We start from the raw sequence: 22,976 nt of genomic DNA on the forward strand, positions 1-22,976 counted from the left end.
TCTAGTGAGAGGGACACGCAGGCACATGCACACAAACATGTGAACAGGATAACCTGAATAGTGTTAAGTGCTAATAAGAAAAAGAATTCAGGTTGTTGGATAAGCTTTTCCTAAAGAGGTGACATTTGAGTTGTCATCTGAATAAAAAGAAGGTGTCAGCTGAGCCAGAGTCTGGAGAAAATGGTCTGGGGGAGGGAATAGCAACTGCAAATCCTCAAAGGTGGAAATGAGCTGGAGAAGCTTTGGGCTGACCTCAGCTATGGCGTCAGCAGGGATCCGACTGTGCTCCTGCAGGATCTGGGATTGAAGACTTGATCTGCTAGCTCCAGCTGCTGCCAACCTTCCACAATGGATGCTGAGTAACGACAGCTTCTCCCAACCTAGGCTCTGTGGAGGCTAAGAGTCAAAGTGCAAGGATGGGAACCCCGCAGCTGTCACAGGCATTGGGCTTGAATACATGGCCTCAGTCTGATCCTGTGTTCCTTCTAGGGCTCTGAAAGATATCTACTCAAAGAGATGATGAGATAGGATAACTTCAAAGAAATGGAAGAACTAACTAGTCTCATCTCTGAGGAGATCATTAATGAGTTGTGTTACTACTTCTTGTCTTTGATACTGATCAATATCAATATCTGGAGCATGCAGAGCCAAAGGTGAGAGTTGAGACCATGCCTCTAAGGAATTTCCATGAATACTTGAGTTTTTCAAAGCATGAAGTGGACAGTCTCTGTCTCCTGGCTTCAGCTAGCTTCATATACTGTGTTCAGAGGGCTCACTGGGAGGGGGCCTCTGAGCCAAGGAGGGACCCATCTTGCATTGCATTATATTTCAGAAGACATTATAGAAGGTGATGGAGAAGCTGAAGACACTTGCTATCCCCACTTTGATATCTGTTTCACCAGAATGACATGGGCCACGGGGGACCTGCAGGAGCTTTGCCCCACCTCCCCCGCAGCTAATCTCTAGCAGGACAGATTTTTTCCTGCCTGGCTCCCTGCTTCCTCACTTAGGTCCATCTCCCTGGAAGAATAGCATTGCTGTCCTGAGCCCAGGCAAGATCTGAGCATCACCATCTTCCTTTGGTTTTGTGTGAACCAAACACCACTGAGGAGTCTTAGAGAGGCAGGTTTGAATTTCATCTCTGTAAGTAACTGTGCGACTTTGAGCATGTCACTAAACCTCTCAGAACCTCAGTGCTTTTTTTTTTTTTTCCTTTTTTTATGCCAATTAGGTTGCTATGAGGATTCCAAGGAATTGAGTTACCTAATGTGTGTAAGCCACCTAGTGCTGAACCTCGCACAGAGCAGACTAGATGTCCAGGTCTTCTCAATACTCTGCTTGCACTGCTGAGACAGGCCACTGCCATGACACCTGGCCCTCCCTGCTAACTCCTGAGAACATCTTCAGTTTCCCTTAAAAGAACCATCAGCCTGATCAGAATGTGGATCACCTACATCCCATGGATTTGATGATGGGCCACCCTGGCTGTTTCCTACAGAACACCAGACTCACGTCTCCCTCCTCACTGCTTGGTACTTGCTGTTTGCTGTCTGAGGAGAATTCTGCTGCCAAATAAGGTGGCTTTCCTGACAGCTCAGTCCTTGACTTGGGGTCAGAAACCTCTGGATCCTACCCTTCAATCCAAGGTGAGGCTGGGGCTGAAAGTTAGTGGGATCATGGCCCAGCATGCCTCTTCTGAGGCCCATGGCTATCACTAGTGCATGGGGCTGCCTAAATATCAGGGGAGCTAGCTTTCCCCCATTGTCTGAGAAGATCAGAATGAGCCTGTCGCCTATGGTGACATTCAGGGCTGGCAATTACCCAACACAGTGCCCATCCACCCTCAACTTTAATACAGAAATCAGGTGTGTTGTGAAAGGGCTTGAAAAGGCTTTAATTTTCTCAGCCGTCTAAGGCTCCGTGCTGATTGAAGTGTCCCTGGTATAAAAGCAGTGTCCATCATGTGTTTTGCTGAATATAACACTTAGCCCAGCTGTGCAATCTTCCCTGACAGTTTCACAATGGGGCTCAATCAAGGCTCAGAAGTTCTCCTCCCACCCGCTCAGACCACCTCCCCCTCCCCTCTCTCTGGGAGAAAGAACAAGTGCATTGTTGGGTGTTTCTCTGGTGCTTATCATTGGACCACAGGAGGTATCTGCAGATGCCTGTGACCCTTGAGGCACTGCTCCTTAACCTCACAACCCAGTTTTCTTGGCAGAAGGGTTAATAGACCATCACGTTCTCCACTCAGTTTCCCTTTCTAGCAACTGAAGCAGCAAAGCTGTTCCTTTGACAGATTTGGAAATTTCTGCTTAAATTGCCAACCTGTGAGAGGTTGAGGTCTATTAAGTCTTTCCGCTAGTCCCAGAGCTGAGTAAGCTGGGACTCAGCTCCACAGGTATTAACTGGCAATCTGAACTTAAATGCCCCACTTAGATAAACAGCTCCATAGAGGCAGGCTTGCTTTGCAGGCTGCCACAAGTAAATATATACTGAGCTGGCATACGTTTCGGACCTCCCTCAGTGGTGTTTGGGGAGTCACCAAAGGAAGCGCTTAAAAGAAAAGAGGTTTCACAATGGATCCAGGTGGGCAAATTTTGTTGTTGGGATGTTTTACTTTCTGCAAGAGTTGTCACAACTTTGGTGGCTTTGCTGCAAGGCAGGTCACTGTGCAGCTAGAGGAAGCTGGTATGGGGACTTGGAGGACTAACTGAACTTCAGGGCAGTTACCTGAAGTGGGGTAGCCAGTTGTCCACTCTAGAGACATGCAAAGGCATGGGAGGACTCTGGCCCCACCTTGCGAAAGCATCCAGGTCAGATGGTGTGTCTGGTACATGCAAGATGCCAGCCAGGAGTTGAAGTGGGGCGGGGTCCAGCTCACACAGGTGAATGGGTATTAATTTCTCAGTGGGATGTAGAAGTTCAAGACATGAGGGCAGTTGTCCCAAGCTGGGTTGCTGGACACATAATCAAATGGACTGAATCCTCTAGGTGTGGAGCTGCTCTGGGACATGGGGGCTCACAGAACCCAGAGCCCCTAAGGCTGGTGAAGTCCAGCTTCCTGATAAGTAGGTGTCTTGAAGAGCATTCACCAGGAGGCTTTGTGAGGCTGATGCTGCAGGCCAAAGAGGGTCTGGGTAGGTTGAGTCTGGCAAAAGAGAAAACTGTCTTTGTTGTACAGAAAAAATATATAATGTCTAGTTGGTACTTCCTTGGAGAATAATCTCATACCTTTATGATTAACGTGATGATAGCAATTTACATGTGTTACTAGCATCCAGAAATTGGTTTGCAGTATAGATAATTAGTCCTTAGAGGCTAATGTTGTTTCTTACCATTCACTTTCCTTTTTACATTTTGGCTGTGTCCTGGGGTCATGCCTAACTCTACTGCCTGCAGTGTCTTGGTATTAAATGTGCCTCTTTCTCCTCTATTTTGTCTTTTATTTTTACTCTGTGTTCTGGTTATTATTGAAGCATAACAAACTACCTCAAAACTCAGTGACTTAAAATGACAACCATTTACATATGTGTAGTATACTATAACAGACATATCGTGACTATAAGATTAATGAAAGCCATAAGGCCCTTGCAAATGTCTTGTAGGGCATACCCTATGTGTCACTTAGCAGTGTCATGCAGCCTGGTCTGGAGATTTCCAGGAGGCAAGACCACCTCAGCACAGATCCAACTATCATGAACCTTAATTAAAACAAAGTTTCCCCTTACAAGAACAGCTTAGATTCCCTTCATGAAAGAAATAACCTGGTAACTGACTTAGATTGAACAGAGGTATAAGAAATAGGGAAGAATCTCCCAAACTCTGAAATTGGTTTCTATATGGAGAATCTCTCAGTCTGGAGGTCCTCGGACCCCTGACTGTATCTAGCCTGTGCCACTGGCCTGTTCCTGCCGTTCATGCTGTGAGAACACTGCCAGCATAAACTGTGTGAACATCAGACGCTGCCTAAGACTCATCTTTGTTGTGAATGAGACCCAAGGGGAAAAGTCACCTCAAGAAAGCTGGTTAACTGGGACCGCCTGAGGCCCCCAAACAAATGTGACAAATGGGAATTCAGAGAGGATGCAGCCTGCATGGGTTTTCTTTGCTCCATGATATCTAAGGTCTCAGCTGGAAAGACTTGAATAGTTGGGAGAGGGGCGGTTAGAATGGCTGGGGGCTGGAATTGTCTGGAAACCTCTCCACTCACATGTCTGACACCTGGGCTGAAATGGCTGGAGGCTGGGCTCAGCTGGGGCTCTCATCTGCTGTGCCCATGTGAGGCCCATCCAATGTGGCATCTCAGGACACCAGGAATAAGTGCTTGAGCACAGACACTATGGCCTAGCCTTGGAAGTCACCCTGCACCCCTGCTGCCATAATCTGTTGGTTGAAGTGGTCACAGGCCTGCAATTTCAAGGGAAGTGAATACAGGAAGGAATATCCCAGAATTTGTAGCCGTAATTCAAAACCACAGTCCCCCTGGAGTTTGCTTCATTGTGGTTCCTCCTAACACTTTACCTGCTTTCTTTCCTCTCATCCTGCTCAAGCAGACTGCTTCCCTACTCGGGAAGAACACTGGATCTTGTCTGTCTGAGCCTCGATGCTCATCTTTAGTTTATTCTGGCTGCATGGTTACAAGGATGGGGTTATTCTTTATCTACCCCTCAGGAAAACCTGCCATTGGGCTGGGCTTGTGGCAATGACACCAGAAAAATCATGCCCAAGGAAGCATTTTTCATGGTGTTTCTAAGATGCTCTGGTTCCTTCTCTTCTCCCAGTGGTTTGTATCAAAGGTCATTCTTTTATAGGAAATAGAGACTACAGAATAAATCATTAAGTCTTAAGTGTCTCAACTTTCCCTGCACTCCAACAGCTCTTCTCCATGCAAATCCATAAACTGAGAATTTTTTCCATTATCATAACATTTTTTTCTGATTGTTTGAAAGTGTGCTGGTCTAAGCTCCTAGACTAGATTTAGAATTAGTAGGGACAGGAGAACACGTGTCGCAGTTTGTTTATACCCATCCCACCAACCTCAGTGCCAGTGAAGCAGTCTGCCTCAACCTTTATATATACTAGAGATGGAGTCTCGCTCTGTCACCCAGGCTGGTATACAGTTGTACCATCCTAGCTGACTGTAGCTTTGAACTCATGGGCTCAAGCGCTCTTCCTGCCTCAGCACCCCCAGAGTAGCTAGGATTACAGGCTAGCTATTCTGTCTGCACTCTGTACAGTCCCCCCAGGGTATGGCAGGTAAGCCTGAATATGACCTTTCCAAATTAATTAATATTTATTATCTTGAATATAACCTTTCCAATTAATTCATATCTATTATCAACAAAAACTGGGCCAGGCGCAGTGGCTCACGCCTGTAATCCCAGCACTTTGGGAGACTGAGGCAGGCGGATCGCGAGGTCAGGAGATCAAGACCATCCTGGCTAACACGGTGAAACCCTGTCTCTACTAAAAACACAAAAAAAATTAGCCGGGCGTGGTGGTGGGCGCCTGTTAGCCCCAGCCACTCGGGAGGCTGAGGCAGCAGAATGGTGTGAACCTGGGAGGCGGAGCTTGCAGTGAGCCAAGATCCCGCCACTGCTCTCCAGCCTGGATGACAGGGCGAGACTCCATCTAAAATAAACAAACAAACAAAAAAAACCACCAAAAAAACCAAAACCAAAACCAAAACCAAAAAACTGAAGTTTTTGTTGTATTTCTATGTTTGATTGGTCTGACAAAGTAAGTACACAGTATAGGTGGAAATGGGTGACTGAGAAGGAGGCCATAAGTCTCTTTTCAAAAAGGGCGTTCACATGCAGAAGCAATGCAGATGGATGATTTACGGCATTATTTATGGGACACCTCCATGATTTTTGTCTGCTGTAGGAGGAAAGTAAAGTGCACTGGACTTGATGTCAGAAGATGAGGGTGGAATCCCAACTCCGCCACTAATTAGCACCATAACCTTGGTAAATTATGTCCTGATTCTGAAGCCCAGTCTCCTTAGCTATAAAATGATAAGAACAGAGCCTATTATTTAGAATTGGGATTAAATAGTGCCAGGTTTTTATGGTGAGAATTAAATAAAAGAATTTATATGAAAGTGTTTGTATAATGCAGTTATAAAGGCTTGTGATTTCATTAGTGGACTAAGTCAGGGTTTGTTAACTTAAGGAGCCAGACTGGTGATTTAAATGGCCCAAGAAGCTGGACCTAAAGAGAAGGAGAGTGGTGCAGGTGCCCTGTCAGAGGAGGGATGCTCCTACTCACCTGCTGCTGGCTGTTGCCAAGTTCAGGCCCAGGTGGACAGATTTTATTTTCTCCGAGAATCTAGAAATGTAGACTTTTATGAGGACTCTTCTGATTTTGAAGATTTGTTATTCATTCACAAATGAATACATACACACACATAAAGAAAACAAACAAAATGCTCTGTAACTCCTCTTTGTCCTACACACTGCCGGTTTAAGATTTGGTTCAAAAGTGATGCTAAGGGCATAAAGATGGCATAAAATCATTCCTCCTGCTCCTCTCTGCTAAATACAACTACAACCCTGGAAACAGTGCAAGAAGAACCAAAAAAGAACTCTGGATAGAGGAAGGTGGGCTAGTTGGGGTATCCTGGACAGGAGGAACAACATAGTGGCGGGCATCTTGACACTCCCCACCCAATGGCAGGCCGAGACATGGGCCAAGTGTCTCTCAACCCCTAACCTAACAACAGAAGGTGAGCCAGTTAGGGTCACTCACAAAATATCCTTAAGAATGACTAGAGGAATTTCTTCAAAAAGAAAGGAAATTATAAAGGAAATAATTTTGGAGTATTAAGAAGGAAGAAAGAACAATAGAAATAACAGATACTGTATATAGATAAATCAAATAGACCGTCCTCACAAGTTTGTAAGTCGTATGCAAGATTGAAATTAAAATTACAACACTAATGCTCAAGACAATGACAATTAAAAGTGGGGTAGATGAAGTGATCTAAATGGAAGTAAGGTTTCCATACTTCAATTCAAGTGGCAAAACACTGATACCAGTAGACTGTGATAAGTCATAAGAGTATATTGTACACACAGAACAACCACAACAAAACTATATACACCAATATATATGAAACACAATAAATGAGTCAAGAATGACTTCTAAAAAGTGTTCAAGCAACTCACAGAAAGGCCAGAACTGAAAAAGAGAGAATTAAAAATCAGAGGGCAAATAAGTATGTGAAAAGATATTCAGTATCATTAAACATCAGGGAAATCTAAATGGAAATCACAATGCACACCTATAGAATGCCTAAAATAAAAAATAGTGACAACACTAAATGCTGATGAGGAAGAAGAGATGCTTGATCACTCATACATTGCTGGTAGGAATGTAAAATGTTACATCCACTCTGAAAACAGTTCCGCAGTTTTTTATAGAACTCAACAGGCAATTACCACATGACCTAACAATTGCACTTTGGGACATTTATCTCAGAAAAATGAAAATGTATCTTGTACAAAAGCCTGTACATAAATATTTGTAATGGCTTTATTTTAAATATCCCCTAATGCAAAACAATCAAGGTATTTTTCTATAGGTGAATGGTTAAACAAACTATGGTATGTTCATACTGTAGAATACTTCTGAACAACAAAAAGGAGAATATTATTGATGCATATACCAACTTGGATGAATCTCCAGGGAATTTTCCTCAGTGAAAAAGTGCCAATCCTTAAAGGTTGCAGGGGGCAGGTGTGAGAGAGGAGTAAAAGGACAACACAAGGAATAAAGCGGTGACAGAACTATTCGATTGGTTGACTATGCTGGTGGATACATGAACTTAACACATGTGATAACATTTTGTAGAAATACATGCACACACACACACACACACAAGTAAAGCTGGGAAAATCTAAGTAAGATCAGTAGATTATATTAAAATGAATATTCTGGTTGTGATATTGTACTATAGTTTTGTAAGATGTTACCACTCCGGTACACTGAGTAAAGAGGGGATCTCTATTATTTCTTATAAGCGTGCATGAATCTACAATTACCTAGAAATGAAAAGCTTAACTTAAGAAAATAAGTGGTGCTGAGTTAAAGGATGCAGAGCTGGACTCATTCATTTTCCAATATTTCTGTGAATACATCCAGGCCTAGAATCAAACTCTTTATCTAAAGGCAATGAAATTAGAATAAGTTAAAAATTGCCTTTGAACTGAGCCTCAATTATGACCTGTGATAAGGCTCAGATTTTGCAATAATGTAAATATCTTTTTTCTGTGCTGCTGGGAGATTGGAAAGTTTTTCTCTTTTGATTTCTCACAAGTCAACTCAGTTATTCCTCCTTTGGAACTTGTGAGGTAGGACTCTATTTCTGAAAAACAAATTGTGCATTATCTGTCATCTCAAGATACCTTGGTTTGGACAAATTACAGGAGTGAGTCTCCTTTCCATTTGAATTCTAGAAACTACTCGATGGGGAAGGAGGAGGCACAGAGAAACTATTTCCTACCAAATTTTCATTAAAGAAATGGCTTTTCCATCTTCTGTCCCTATTGAAGGCAAATAGCAGGATATCGGTTTGGGAACCTCTGTGGTTCACTAGAACCAAGAATTGAAAGCAATACATGGATTCATATAAGGGAACGAATTGAGGCAGACCCAATAATTTGTGGCATGTAGATGTTCTATTTTACCTATACTTTGTAGCAAATGCTACTCTATTAGATTTCATACTCAAAAAAATTGTGCACACATTGCTCCATCTCTTTAAGGGCCATATGACTTCATCCTTAAAAGAAAACTTTCTGAAGGTGTGAGCTCAGAAAGGTGATGGGAGGGAGGTAAGAGAGTGAATAAATAACAGAAACATCAATAACCTGATTTTACATGGTTTTACTGGTTTGACTTTGGTATTATTTAGGCCCTCCAAAAGCTATAAAGAAGCAATTTTTAGTATTAATTGAGTGCCTCCTGTGTGCTAAGCCCTGTGGTGTCTGTTAAGCAGACTAGAAGGAGTAGAAACAAATCCTTAGATAAGGTAATTTACAGATTACAAAATGTTTTCAACTGCATCATCACCTCTGGTTCTCACACAAACCCTGTCAGGTAGTTATTATTATGTGTCATGATTTTGTAGGAGATAAAATAGAATATTGGATAGATTGAAGAAATAATTCATGTTAAGGTTGCTTTCAAGCATAGAGCTTGAGCTGTCTGTAACTTACTTATTATTTCAGTCCCTACCATCTTTTCACTGTAGCACACTGCAGGACCTTACCTCCTGGGGAAATGTCTAACACGTGTTAAAATGTGCAAGCTTGGTCTCTGTCGCTCCTTTCCCACTGCCCCACCTCCCTCTCTCTCTTACACACAGGCACACACACACCACATACATTCCAAGAGCAGGGGAGTCTTTAACTAGCTAAATGGTCAAGCACTCCATGTAGTCACTTAAGAACACAAGATGTCATGTGTTTCTGTGAAAGTTGTCATGATAATTACACAACATGGGATCTACCCAGGCGTTCATAGACTTTGTCAATATACTCAAGGCAACAGAAGAAATTTTGAAAATTCCTTACATTCAAATATTTGTACTTTACACAATAAATTTATATCTACCACAAAAACATTAGATTTTACAGATCAGTATAAAGAAACAGAAGAAAACAAAAACAACTAAGTAAACCTTAGCCCACTTCACAGACTTAAAAAGAGGTCAGTTTTGAAGAGGTTTCTAGTCAATTATGAAGAGATTTCTAGATTTACTTTTTTTCTTTTGGAAACCAGCTCATGTTTAATTGTGACATTTTAAAATTGTACAAGTATTTTAACATCTGCCCCTTCACATTTAATTTCTTAAAATAACAGGAAAACATCAAATAATCCCAGGTTTAATACATTTACCCCTTCGGTTCCTATTTGCAGCACTCAATATTCCTCTGAAATATGAAACAGACCTGGCAGTGGCCAACAGTATATTTCTGTCTGCTGCCTCCCACCTTCAACGGAATTGAAAAGTTCAGGCTTAGTGTTGTTGCAGTGGCCCTTGTCCAGAATTGGTACCTCCCCATAGTTGGGGGACTTTAAATGAAAATAGCTTTTTCCCCTTCAAGACGAAGGAAGAAAATCACTCCCCAAAACCAGCAGATCGGGTTGTGAGGTCTTTCCCCTTATCTCACCTCTTCAGGATTTTTTTTTTTTTTTTTTTCCGGTGGAGCAAGAGAGACCAAAACCTAACCTGAATTACAAGACACAAGACAGTAACGGCTATAAAGGGAGTGACCAGGAGCAACTGGAACACTCCTTTAAAAACAACAAAAATAACAAATCCACAAAATACAACAGATAGGATTACAAAATCCATTCATCCAAGGGTGGTAGAAGGCAGGATGGAAAGTTGGGAGGGTAAATGGCACAGGGAGAAAAACAAAGTATTCAAATCAGACCAGGCACAGGGACTGGCAAATTCTAGAAAACAGCTGCAGAAAAACCTGTGGTCCTTTCAGACTCACAGTGATGTTTAAAATCCACACACTGGTGTTAGGAAGCATTCTGCCTTTCGTGCGCCAGAGATGAAAATTCCTGTTCCTCAGAGAGAAGGGAATACACAGAAGACCCTTGGCAGAGTGGGTCCTGCCTTCCCTGGTGGGGGAGGTGAGCAGGGAAAAGAGCTGCCACAGCCTCCTTCCAATCCTGCCCAACCCCTTTGGATGGCAGGCAATTCAATGGCCTGGAGCAGCCTTCAGTTTGGCAGAAGACTGATGCGGTGAAGTGAACTTCTCTGCAGAAGTGGAGCTGTTCAGGGCAGACTGCAGTTTCTTTCCTTCATTCTTTTTCATTGAAAAAATAGCATCACATAGACAGCTTCTTAATCCCTATTATTTAATAATAATAATAATAATAGACACAGATGTACAATAGACACATAGATGTACAATAGACTCATTAATTAATTCAATAAGTTCCCTAGTATTGAACATTGAGATTGTTTTGAATTTTCCTGGTTACAAATGATGTGGGTTAAAAAAGAGTAATTTATTAATAATTGACATCAAAATTACTCTAAGAAGGGAAAGTGTCTTTTCCTGGGATAATATTTTATTAAATTACTCAGTTTGGAAAATCAAATTCTAATCGTCTATAAGCTAGAAGTGTTCTGAGAAAGTTGTTCAGGTGTCAAAGAAGACATATTCTGCAACTCCTACTTCAGATGTGACTAAGGAGAACATCTGGAAGGCAGAGCTAAAAGCCACAGGATAAGAGACAGGGGAGCCGTTCTGTGACAGCAGAGTGAGGGTGTGTCAGGAGCTCCCTTCTACACCAGTCCTCCCAGGCACCACAGTGTCTGCCTAGGTCAGACATTGTGTTCAGAATTGCTGGTGATTTTGGAGTTCAGAATTACTGGTGATTCTGTGTCTCTATTCTTCATCACTCTAAATGGAGCTGTGATTGCTGTGAACTGGCCCATTTCACCACTGTATGATGATGCAGGTGGAAGGCAAATGACTTGTCTTTGCCATTTATAGGACCGTGGACCAAGAGGAGACCGGTCTGATGGAGAGACTATTGCCCTCACCTTGAGACCCAGGATTGTATTTGGATTCAGTGACTGGAGGTTGCTTAAGGATTTCATCCTAGGTAAAGAGGTTATTCTATTTTGTTTCATTTTGTGGAAGAATTAGTTGAGTACTTGATGACCAGAAAAACAGATTGTGATGGAGGTTTTCAGTGCTCATTAACATTTGGTTCTCTTTTCTTTCTGAACACCTGGGAGGAACGTACTTTTCCATGCCCCTTGCAGTTAAGCACGATCATGCAGTGAGTTCTAGCCAAGGGCTGTGAGGCGAGGTGGCCAAAGCATTTAAGAGCAGTTTCCATTTTCCATGCTCTCTTGTTTCCCGCTACAGTGATCCAGGATGACATGCAGTGGTTACTTGGTGTGACATCCAAAGATCATTGAATGTCTGTCAACCTGGTCCCCTGAGTGACTTTGTGGAGCCAAGCCCCTCACCAATCCATGTTGGACACGCATCCTTAATGAGGGCAAAACCCCCACAAACTTTTGTTCTATTAGGTCATTGAAATTTGCTTCCACAGCATACCCTGACCTACTCTGATTAAAGTATAGCTTGAGCATGTCCTAATTAAAACTCATATCAACATTACTAACCTTTTATAATGCAATTATTTCTTCTAAGTTTGCCGTTTGTATTTTAATTTTGTTTATAATAAAGTCACTTAAAGTCACCAGAATTGCAAAGATTGCCATAACTTTTGGTTTAAAATCTCCTTTCCTTCAGTATATCATCACAGAAGTTTAGAGGGTTTAAGAATTTGGGCTTTGTGAGTCTGACTGCTGTGTACTCTGTTTATTACACGTGTGGCCTCTGCTAGGCACTGAGGCAAAAGTTATTCATTGCAGTAATGTTTAAAATACTGAAAAGTTTAACCAATCTAGATGGCTATTGGTAACAGAATGCAATAGAATAACATGCAGCCATTAAAATAATGCGGTAGATCTACAATTGCTTGCATGGAAAGATGTTCTGGCTATATTGTTGGTTTAAAAAGAAGAACTGCGCTGGCCACAGTGGCTTGTGCCTGTAATCCCAGCACTTTGGAAGGCTGAGGTGGGTGTATCACCTGAGGTCAGGAGTTTGAGACCAGTCTGGTCAACATGGTGAAACTCCATCTCATCCAAAAATATAAAAATTAGTTGGGGGTGGTGGCGCATGCTTGCAATCCCAACTACTCCAGAGGCTGAGGCAGGAGAACTGCTTGAACCTGGGAAGTGGAGGCTGCAGTGAGCCGAGATCGTGCCATTGCACTCCAGTCTGGGCCACAAGAGTGAAACTCTGTTTCAAAAAATAAATAAATAAAAATAAAAATAAGAGTGCAAAACAGCATCTATCACACAGATACCATGTACATGTAGGTAAGCATATGCCAGTGGTCATGGCTGAAAAGAATTTCAAATTATAACAGTAGACACTTCTGGATAGTAACCATCTGAGATATTTAATCTTTCCCTTTAGGTTTTTTAGTACTGTTCCATTTTAAAAATTTTACATGTATAATTTGTTAAAAAACAACCATTTTGGTGTATAAGTAAAATGTTGTATATTTACATTAACATTATATTAGATATATTTATATTAGATATATTTAATATCTTTACATTTTACTTTATAAATATTTAACTTTATGTTTTTAAGGTTAAATTTTACTTAAAATGGCCTTCTACACCTTTGATTTTTTAAGTTCTTTGTTAAAATTTTATAGTGTTCTTATAGGTCCTGTTTAGTTTTGAAGTTTTCATTTTTAGATATTTAAATATTTTTGTTTTAATTTTGAATGATATTTTTTGTTTACTACATTATTAACTGGTTAGTTTCAGGTGTTTAGCAAATATTTTCTTTATATTTCTTTGATAACTAATCACTCTGCTAAGTGCTTTGCTATAATCATTTTTTAGTTGATTCTGTTTCTAGAGTGCAATCACAACTTCTAGAAGCACCAATAATTTCCCTTTCACTGTATATAAGCTCATTTATTCACTCATTATATAGTCAAATTGCATTGGCTAAAAATTCCAAAATGTTAGTAACACTAATTAATGTAGCCATTCTTCTTTTGTCATTAATTGTAAGAAAAAAAGGGCCCTTGGGTTTCACCATAGAATATAATGCTGGATGTTGGTTTGAGAAAAAGTTTTTTATCATGAAAACGAAGTAAGTTTTAGTATAATCCTGTGAAAATAGTTTGGGCCAGGTGTGGGTGGCTCATGCTTGTAATCCCAGCACTTTGGGAGGCTGAGGCAGGCAGATCACTTGAGCCCAGGAGTTCAAAACCAGCCTGGGCAACATGGTGAAACCCCATCTCTACAAAAAATATAAAAATTAGCTGGGTGTGGTGGCGCACACCTATAATCCCAACTACTCGGGAGGCTGAGGCAGGAGGATCCCTTGAGCGTTGGAAGTGGAGGTTGCAGTAAGCAGAGATCATGCCACTGCACTCTAGCCTGGGCAACAGAGCCAGACCCTGTCTTAGGAGAAACAAACAACAAAAAACCAGAAAATATTTTGAAATATAAATAGGTATTGACTTTATTAAAACAGTAGCTACTGAGATATTTACATAGTTTTCCCATCAAACCAATAGTATAATTAATATTAGTAGGTCTAATAGTGAGTAGTCCTTACAGTTTTATAGTAAATCTACTTTTGTCTTTTAAAAAATTATGATTAAATATACATAAGATAAAATTTACAATTTTAACCGTTTCTAAGGGTATGTTCTGTGGCATGGAGCACATTCGCATTGCTGTGCAGTATTTCTGCCTTTGTAATAAATATACTCCATCTTTCTTGGCTATTATGTTTACATACTGTGAATTTCTACTTGCTAACATTTTATTTAGAAAGCTTTTATATTTAATCTTAAATGAGATTGTTCTGTATTACTTACTTAGAGGTTTTTGTATCAGCATTTTGCTAGTTTGGTGAAAAGAATTTGGAGTATTTTTAACTGTCTTGGAGAGTTTTAACAGAATAAGAATTACATATACATTAAAAGTTTTAATAAAATGGCCAGGTGAGGTGATTCACGCCTGTAATCCCAGCACTTTGGGAGGTTGAGGCGGGAAGATCACCTGAGTCACCGAGACCAGCCTGACAAACATGGTGACAGCCTGTCTATACTGAAAACACAAAAAATTAGCCGGCTGTGGTGGCGGGTGCCTGTAATCCCAGCTACGTCGGGAGGCTGAGGCGGAAGAATAGCTTGAACCCGGTAGGCAGAGCTTGCCGTGAGCCGAGATTATGCCATTGCACTCCAGCCTGGGTAACAAGAGTGAAACTCCCTCTCAAAATAAAATAAAATAAAATAAAATAAAAAATGAAAAGTAAAAAGTTTGAATAAAATTATATCCAAATCATCTAGACCTACAACAAACTTTGTAGGTAATTTGACAATTTTCTCTTTCCTCCCATTTTGTATCCTGTATTGGACTATGCAGTTTCTCCACTTAAAAAGTCAGTTTTAGTAATTCATATTTTCTTAGAAAATTTTCTATTTCATAATGTTTTTCATACACATATAATACATTTTTACTTTTCATATTATATATTTATACATATTTTATAATAAATTGAAATTCTCCTCTTTCTCATTGCTAATGTTACACATTTGTATTCCACGAACATTGGAACAGAATGTTTATTTGTTTTTTAATAAATTTGTGGTATATTGTTTCAGTTTCCGAAACTCCACCTGTGGCTTCACAATCTCTCATTGGCAAGGCCTTGTATACAGTCTGAAAGCCTGCTCCCCAGCCCCTAGGCCCTCTGGACTGCAGCTAGCTTGCTTTTCCTTCAGCTGGAGTGTTCCTGCAGCTGAGGCCCAGGGTGTCTACACAGACTAGCTCTTGAGCTGGTCTTCTTCTGTTACCTTTCAGGTCTCTGAACAATATGGGCTGAAGGAAGCCTTTGCTAACCACTGAGGCTAGGTCAGAGTCCCATTATAGATTCACATAGAAGTGCAGCTTTCACTCATGACAATCTTGTGGTATGCAATTACACGCTTATTTATGTAACTATTTGCTTAATTTCTGTTTCCTCCAGTATCAGAGACTGGAGTCTATATCCAATTTGATTCATTTATCCATAGTCTCAAGCGCAGTGTCAGCCCTGTGTTACTTAGAAAAATTATCCTCTTATGATATAGTTTGTATTTTGTTTTTCCTCCTTTCTGCTGTTTCTTGTTTGTCCTCTCCCCTTTTTATTCTATATTTTGCTATCTTTTCCAAGTTTCCTTCGATATATTTTTTAGTGACAAAAATTATGTTATTTTCATAACAATGACTTTTATCTCTCTTAAAACATCTATTTTTTTTATTGATGGCAAAAATGAAACAGTATTCATTGATTCTTCCGTATTATGACAAGTGTTTTGAAATGTGTTCACATTCTTCTTATTTCCCTAGAATACCTTTATCTTAATATAACCTCAGTTTTTAGATCTATGTTATCATTATCTTACTGTAAAGAAAAAGGTCAGGCTGGAGAGTGCAATCCCAGGGAAGCAGAAGGGAAAGAAAATTGGAATGAGGCAGAAAAGGAGAAAGGGTAAATGTGAGCGAGTGTGTTGCTGAAGTGGTCTCAGGTTCATGTCAAGTTGATTGCTTTTTCTCACAGGATATCATCAGAGCAGCAGTAAGAAAATTTTGCATTTCTAAATAATCCATCCAGAAGAAAAAAGGGAGAATGTTATCTTTTTTTTTTTTTTTTTTTTTTTTTTTTTTTTTTAATTTATTTATTATTATTAAACTTCAAGTTGTAGGGTACATGTGCACAACGTGCAGGTTTGCTACATATGTATACTTGTGCCATGTTGGTGTGCTGCACCCATCGAGAATGTTATCTTTGAAACCTTATTCTATTGGTGAGAGATTTCCCCACTCAGCCTCAACAGCCTCTACTCTGAATTGGGCATTCGTGGGTGCTGGGCAGGTCCCATGACCTCTTGTGTCTCCGCAGCAACAGAGAAACTTTGAGACAGGAAACAAGTTATGTGTGGCAGAAATATGCAGATAACATGCAGTGTTAGTGTATGAACAATGGGAAGTAGATATCACAGTGGACCCCTTTAAGCCACAGTGATGATTGCATTGGCAATCTGACTCCATGATCACCAGTAAAATATAAGAAGTTATTAGGATTGTTTCAGCCAGAAGGCTGGATAAAGGCCACATATTTTGAATCTAGTAAAATTGTGAATGATACATAAATTGAGTCTCATAAAAATATTCAGTATTTTTACTTCATATCTTTTCTTTCAAAGTTTAAATTTCTACTTTGCATTATATTTTATAATTACATCAATAGTTATTTAGAAACAAACTCAAATTTTACAAGTTCTATTCCTTTCTTTATTATTTCTATGTTTTACGTTAAATATAATTGAGTTTTTACATATTTTTGGAGGTTGCAGAGTTTTGCATTTTTTTAAAGGAAAGATACATTTGGTGGTATGTTTTCTGAATCTAAGCAAGTATAAGACTTTCAGCTGGTCTTGTACGTAAATCATATGGTGACTGGGTGTAGCATTTTGGGTGGCAATGAATTTGTTATCCAGAATTCTAGAGTGCTCTGCTTCCAGCCGTGACAGAGTAACTGGCATTAGATTTTTCCTTCCACTGAAAACAACTATAAAATTAGACAAAATATATGAGCCATTGGACAGCAAGCAGTACAGGATGCTGACTCTTGAGAGAAGGGAGATGAACAAGGTGATCCTTGTGATTGTGGCGACTTTTTGTCTGAAGGCACTTTCCTTCCACAAAGCAGAGAAGGTGGACCCAAGTGGAGCAACAGTCTCTCTGAGTTGACAATTCAAAGATAAGCATTCTAGGATGCTGAGGCAGTTGGAATTTGCACAGAAGGGTAGCTGAGAAGAGAAAGTTACGTGGAAACAGGTGGGAAGTGCCAAAGAAATCTGCATGGATGTCTTATGGCATGATTCCCTGAACAAGGGCTTGGACAGCGTGGGTCCTCCACAGTATGGTCCTTGAACAAGAGCTGAGCTGCCCACACGCAGGGAAAGACTTTATGAGGCCTGGCAGAGATTGCCTACTTTGGGTCAAAAGCTGAATGGTGATATCAGAGAACAGGATAAGAGATACGAGCGTTTCAGATAAGATAGAGTACAGAGATGCCACCAAGTACCTTAGACTTTCTATTGGAAACTTAGAAATATTATATCACAGAAGTTAAGACAAAACATTCTAGGATTAAGGGTACAATCTTTAGAATTATAGATCTCACTTAATAAGGCATAAAATCATGACTCATTTGAAGATAGATTAATAGAAATTTAACAAAAATGAAGAGAACTTCAGAGAAATATAGAACAGCATCAAGAAAATTAACAAATGTTAATTGTAGTTCTAGAAGGAGAGGAGAGACAGAGAATGAGGCAAAAAGGACTTAAAGTAATAAAGGTGGGAAAGTTCTCACATTTGGTGAAATACTCAATTTACTGATTCAGAAAGTTCAGGAAACTCCACACAGAAAAAAATACAAAGAACACCAAACTCACACACATAATAGGAAAACTGCTTAAAAACAAACCAAACCAAAAATTGCAAGGAAACAACAATACAAACTAAAAACCTTAGGGTTATATACAACGAGACTAACCTACTGTTGAAAGGTTATTCAATTTTCTTTTGTAGGGGTATAATATTAATTATAATAGAGCCAAAATAATTTTAGAATATATATTGTAATCCCAAGGACAATTGTTACTGTAAAATATAGTGACAAAGTCAATGGAAGAATTAAAATTTAATTTTAAGGAAATAATTACTGTAAAAGAAGGCAAGAAAGGAGGTACAGAGGACCAAAACAAAGATAAGAAAAATAGAAACAACTAGTAAGTTGCTAGACTTAAATGCAATCTCATTAATGATTACATTGTCAATGGCTTAAACATTATAATTGCAGAGTGTCACATTATATTTTTTTAAAGCCCTATCTATATTACCCACATAGGATGCAAATTAAACACAAACGTACAGATAAGTTGAATGTAAAAGAATGAAATAAAATATATTATGCCAAGGATTGTTGTAAGAAAGCTGGAATTATTATAAAAGTGGCATAAAAAATATACTTCATGACAAGGAATATTATCAGCAATAAAGATTGATATTTTATAAATGTGAAAGGGCCAGTCAGTCAAGAAGATATAATAGTCATAAATGCATACCTATCCAATAAAAGAGCTTCAGATACATGAAGCAAATTCTGACATAGGAGAAATAGACAAATCAACAACTGTGGTTGGAAATTTTAAGGGTCTCTTTTTCAGTAATTGATAGAGCAACTGGAAAAATATTTAAAGGACAGCGAAGTTAGGAAGATGGGTCAGGAAGAGGAGCAGGGACCAGCAGAAGAAACTGAGAATGACTATCCAGTGACATAGGAGGAGAAACGACAGAGAATAATGTCACAGGGGCCTCAATATCAAAAGTTGTTGAAAGGGTAGATAGTAAGAGGAAGAAGAATTGATCTTAGATTGGTAGCCTTGAGAGAGGTTTCATTGGGATTTTAGGTTAAAGGATTTATTGATGTAAGTTTAAGAAGAAGTGGAGGGTAGTGAGAATAGGTAACTCTATTTTTTTTTTTTTTTTTTTTTAAGACAGGATCTCACTCTGTCACCTAGGCTGGATGCAGTGACACGATCATAGCTTATTGTGGCCTCGATATCCCAGGCTTAAGCAATCCTCCTGCCTCAGCCTCCCAAGTAAGTGGGACTACAGGCACAGACCACCACACTTAGCTATTTTTTTATTTTTTTACTTTTAGTAGCGATGAGGTCTGGCTATGTTGCCCAGGCTAATCTTGAACTCCTGGACTCAAAACAATCCTCCCGCCTTAGCCTCTGAAAGTGCTGGGATTACAGGTGGGAGCACTGTGCCTAATTTGCAAAGCATACTTGAATATTAAAAGTTCTGAAAAGTCCTAGTAAAAAATCTGTTAAATATTTTTTCAGCCAGTGTTCCCCAAATTTATTTCATCTCCGTTTTTGAACATAACTTCTACTAACTTCCCATAGTGCTGGAGTGTGACGGAAATTGTTTTGGAAGGTGCTGAGGTGGAAGAGGCCTCTTAGTCTTCTGAACTCCTGAAGTACTTTCTCTCTTCCTCTGGTAGGGCATTTAGCTCTGTCTGTTTTGTAGTTATATACGTAATTCAGATTTATCACAAAGCTGGGCATTCTTTGAGGAGAGACGGCTAATGACAAAGTCACATTTATCTCTAGTGCCCAACATTGAGCCTTGCACAGAGCAATGGCTCCTGGCATGTAGGTTGAAAGAGAATGTACATATTACTAAGGGGATTTCAATGGAAAGTTTCTAGGCCACACTGCATTTAATGTCACATTATCTTCTATTTGTATCTTCACATCCCTCCCTTCCCTTTTCCCTCCCAGCCTCTAGTATCCACTGTTTTACTTTTTACTTCTATGAGATTTTTTTTTTTTTTTTTTTTTTTAGCTTCAATATATTAGTGAGAACATGCGCTGTTTAACTTGGTGTTCCTGGCTTATTTCACTTCACTAATGTCCTCCAGTTCAATACATGTTGCCTCAAATGACAGGATTTCATTCTTTTTGTGGCTGAATAGTATTCCATTTATAATGCCATAATTCAAAAACTTCTTTAAATTGAGTTTTTTTTTTTTTTTTGGTAGAGCTTTTGGTCTTGAACTCTTAGCCTCAAGAGATCCTCCAGCCTTGGCCTCCCAAAGCACTGGAGTTACAGGTGTGAGCCATTCCACCTGGTCTCAACAACTTCTTAATGTTTTTTCTTTTGATCATGTTCACTTCTCTTTCTCAGAGAAAGCATGAAATAAAGTATTGCATCCTGAATCCAAAATATTCCTCTTAGCAACTAGAGGTGAGTTCGAATGAACTCTGATCCCTACAACAATTTGATGGGAAAAGTAGAAAACAGCCAAAAAAAATTCCATATTTGAGTCTAGAAATTTTACTACAATAGTGGAGAAACATTTAGTTGCAGTAGATTTTCTTACTCCAATATTTTCTCTTGAGGAACCAATTGCTGAGGCAACCGGAAGATCCAGAGCTCAACACAGACAACTCGTTTCTTCAGTAACCTTCACTGATATCTTTACATGCAAGGTGGAGGGAAGGTGAGAGATTTTCAATACTTGTTCAACTTGCTTAGATCTTAGTGATTAAATGGCCTTTTGTCAGATAATTAAGATTTTCCTCCTGGATGCAGATGTTCAAAGAGCTTGGTTTTAAGTAGTGTTTATTTCATATGAACAGGACTTGATCCTTTCATCTGTTTAGAATCACCCAATAATACTCCCCTTTCAAAAAGGATTTAGCTCACAAACTATTTTATCACCTGCTTTTATTTTGGACCAAAGTGAGAAGACAAAACAAAACACTTTACTATGTGTTTGAATTTGCCTTCTCTTAATAAGAATGGGGAAACATGGTCTGGCCACCCTCATTCCTTTTATCACTTTGTTCACGGCTCTTACACTATCCATAAAAGCTACATTTACAACTAGAACACTAAGGTTTTTATCCTCAGGTTTTATCCTCTTCATGAATAAAAATGCCTCTGATATACTTTGTAAGGTGGAAAGCAGGCTTGAACTTGTGCTTAGAGTAGGATAAAGTTTAGCGAATGTTTATGTCATTTATGAGAGGGGTTCATTTCACCTTGGTCTTTATGTCCTCTGTACAGTCATCAGTGCTCAGATATGGGGCTTCTGTTTGAGCACATCTTGTTCCTCACTTACACTGGAGTGGCCAGTTTCCAGCTAAGATCTAGCCACTTCACCATCGGCCTCTATTGTAGCATCAATCACACAGACTCAGAGCGGTGTCTGTTTGGGGCCAGTTGTTCTGGGAATGGCTTTTCTGAGGTGATGCTCTTAGTGTTTGCGTACAGCTGAATAAACAGTCTTGTTACATTTGAAAGCTCTTGACCATGAGGTTTTTTCATTCATTTGACAGTTATTTCTTATTCACCTAATGTGTGTCTACTCCATTTTCTTCAGGATTTTTTTGTTTAGGCTGTTTTTTTTCAAATAGCTGTCATTTGAAGTTGCCTTAAATTCACATTGTAAAGATCTGTTTACAAACAAGCATGCTTTCTTCCTCCTTTCCAGCTCTGTATAAATAATTCTACACATCCATCAAGTCTCAGCTAAAATGTTTCTTTCTCAATGAAGCGTCCCCGCATAATTTTAGGTTTTAAATATCTTGATGGCTCAATTTCCTCAGATCCCAGGTCTCTGATGCTTTGTGAGCCAGTCTACACTTTGACTTCTTGTTATATTTCACATGCGTAACTCAAAGACACTGCCGTTGTTACAGAACTACAAATGCTTTCTGAAATTACTCACCATTCTTTTAAATGCGGAGTTAAGCTTACAAGAAAGAAAGCATAATTTGTATGTGCTAGAAATGAGGTTTCTGGAAAGCAGACTGGTAAGGATGGAAGCTAATCCTTCAGTGACCTTAGTGGGTGGCTGCAGATTGTGGAATGCAGTCAGCTAGGGGTGTGAGTCTGAATACACATGCAGAATGAAAGTGAGTCCTGCCATTGCACATGGCAGCATGCTGAAACTGAGACGCCTGCATAAAGCAGTGAAGGTAGCAGGACCACGGTGGCTGAGTGGGAAAGACAACCAGAATAAAATATGCCTTCCAACACAGACACAGGCAGGCGGCAGAAAAATTTTCTGTTGCTGCTTGGGCCCTGGGTAGGAAAAACATTCCCTAGGATAATTTGTGACCGTGGGTTTGTGTCCCCCACGGTTAAAGTTCTAATTTTCACTATTGGTTGACTCAGGGATCCTCAAGCTGAAGGGAATCTGAATTTTAAATCTTTATGTGAGAAAAAAGCATAAATAACTGCATGCTGATAAATTTGAATATTTTCTTGAAGAATCCTCTATATTCACTATATTCATCAAAAGAATTTATAAAGAAATATAAAATTCCCTTAAAAAGACGTAAGTCAGTTATTAGCAATTTACCCAGTTGCTCCAAATGGTAATGAAAAATAGACCCAGACTATGTACTGACATCTTCTTCCAATCCTTTGAGCAATAGATAATCCTTATGCAAATATTTTCAGAGAATAGAAAAGAAGGAAAACATCCCAGTTAATTTTGTAAGGTCATTAGAACCTTGATTCCAAAATCAGGCAAATGTAGCATGAAAAATAAAATGTGCAGGTTAATTACGGTCAGAGAGGCAAAAATCCTAAATGAACTATTAGCAAACTAAACCTACGGGTGTCTGAGTGTGTATGTGTGAAAGAGAATGGGAAGGAGAATATCAAAACACATTCATATTATCTATGAAACAATTCATGCTATGTAGTTTCTTTCCGGAAATGTAGTGGCAGGTTTTGTTTGCTTTGT

This window comes from Chlorocebus sabaeus, chromosome 9, assembly GCF_047675955.1.
Source record: "Chlorocebus sabaeus isolate Y175 chromosome 9, mChlSab1.0.hap1, whole genome shotgun sequence".
In the NCBI taxonomy this organism is placed as follows: domain Eukaryota; kingdom Metazoa; phylum Chordata; class Mammalia; order Primates; family Cercopithecidae; genus Chlorocebus; species Chlorocebus sabaeus.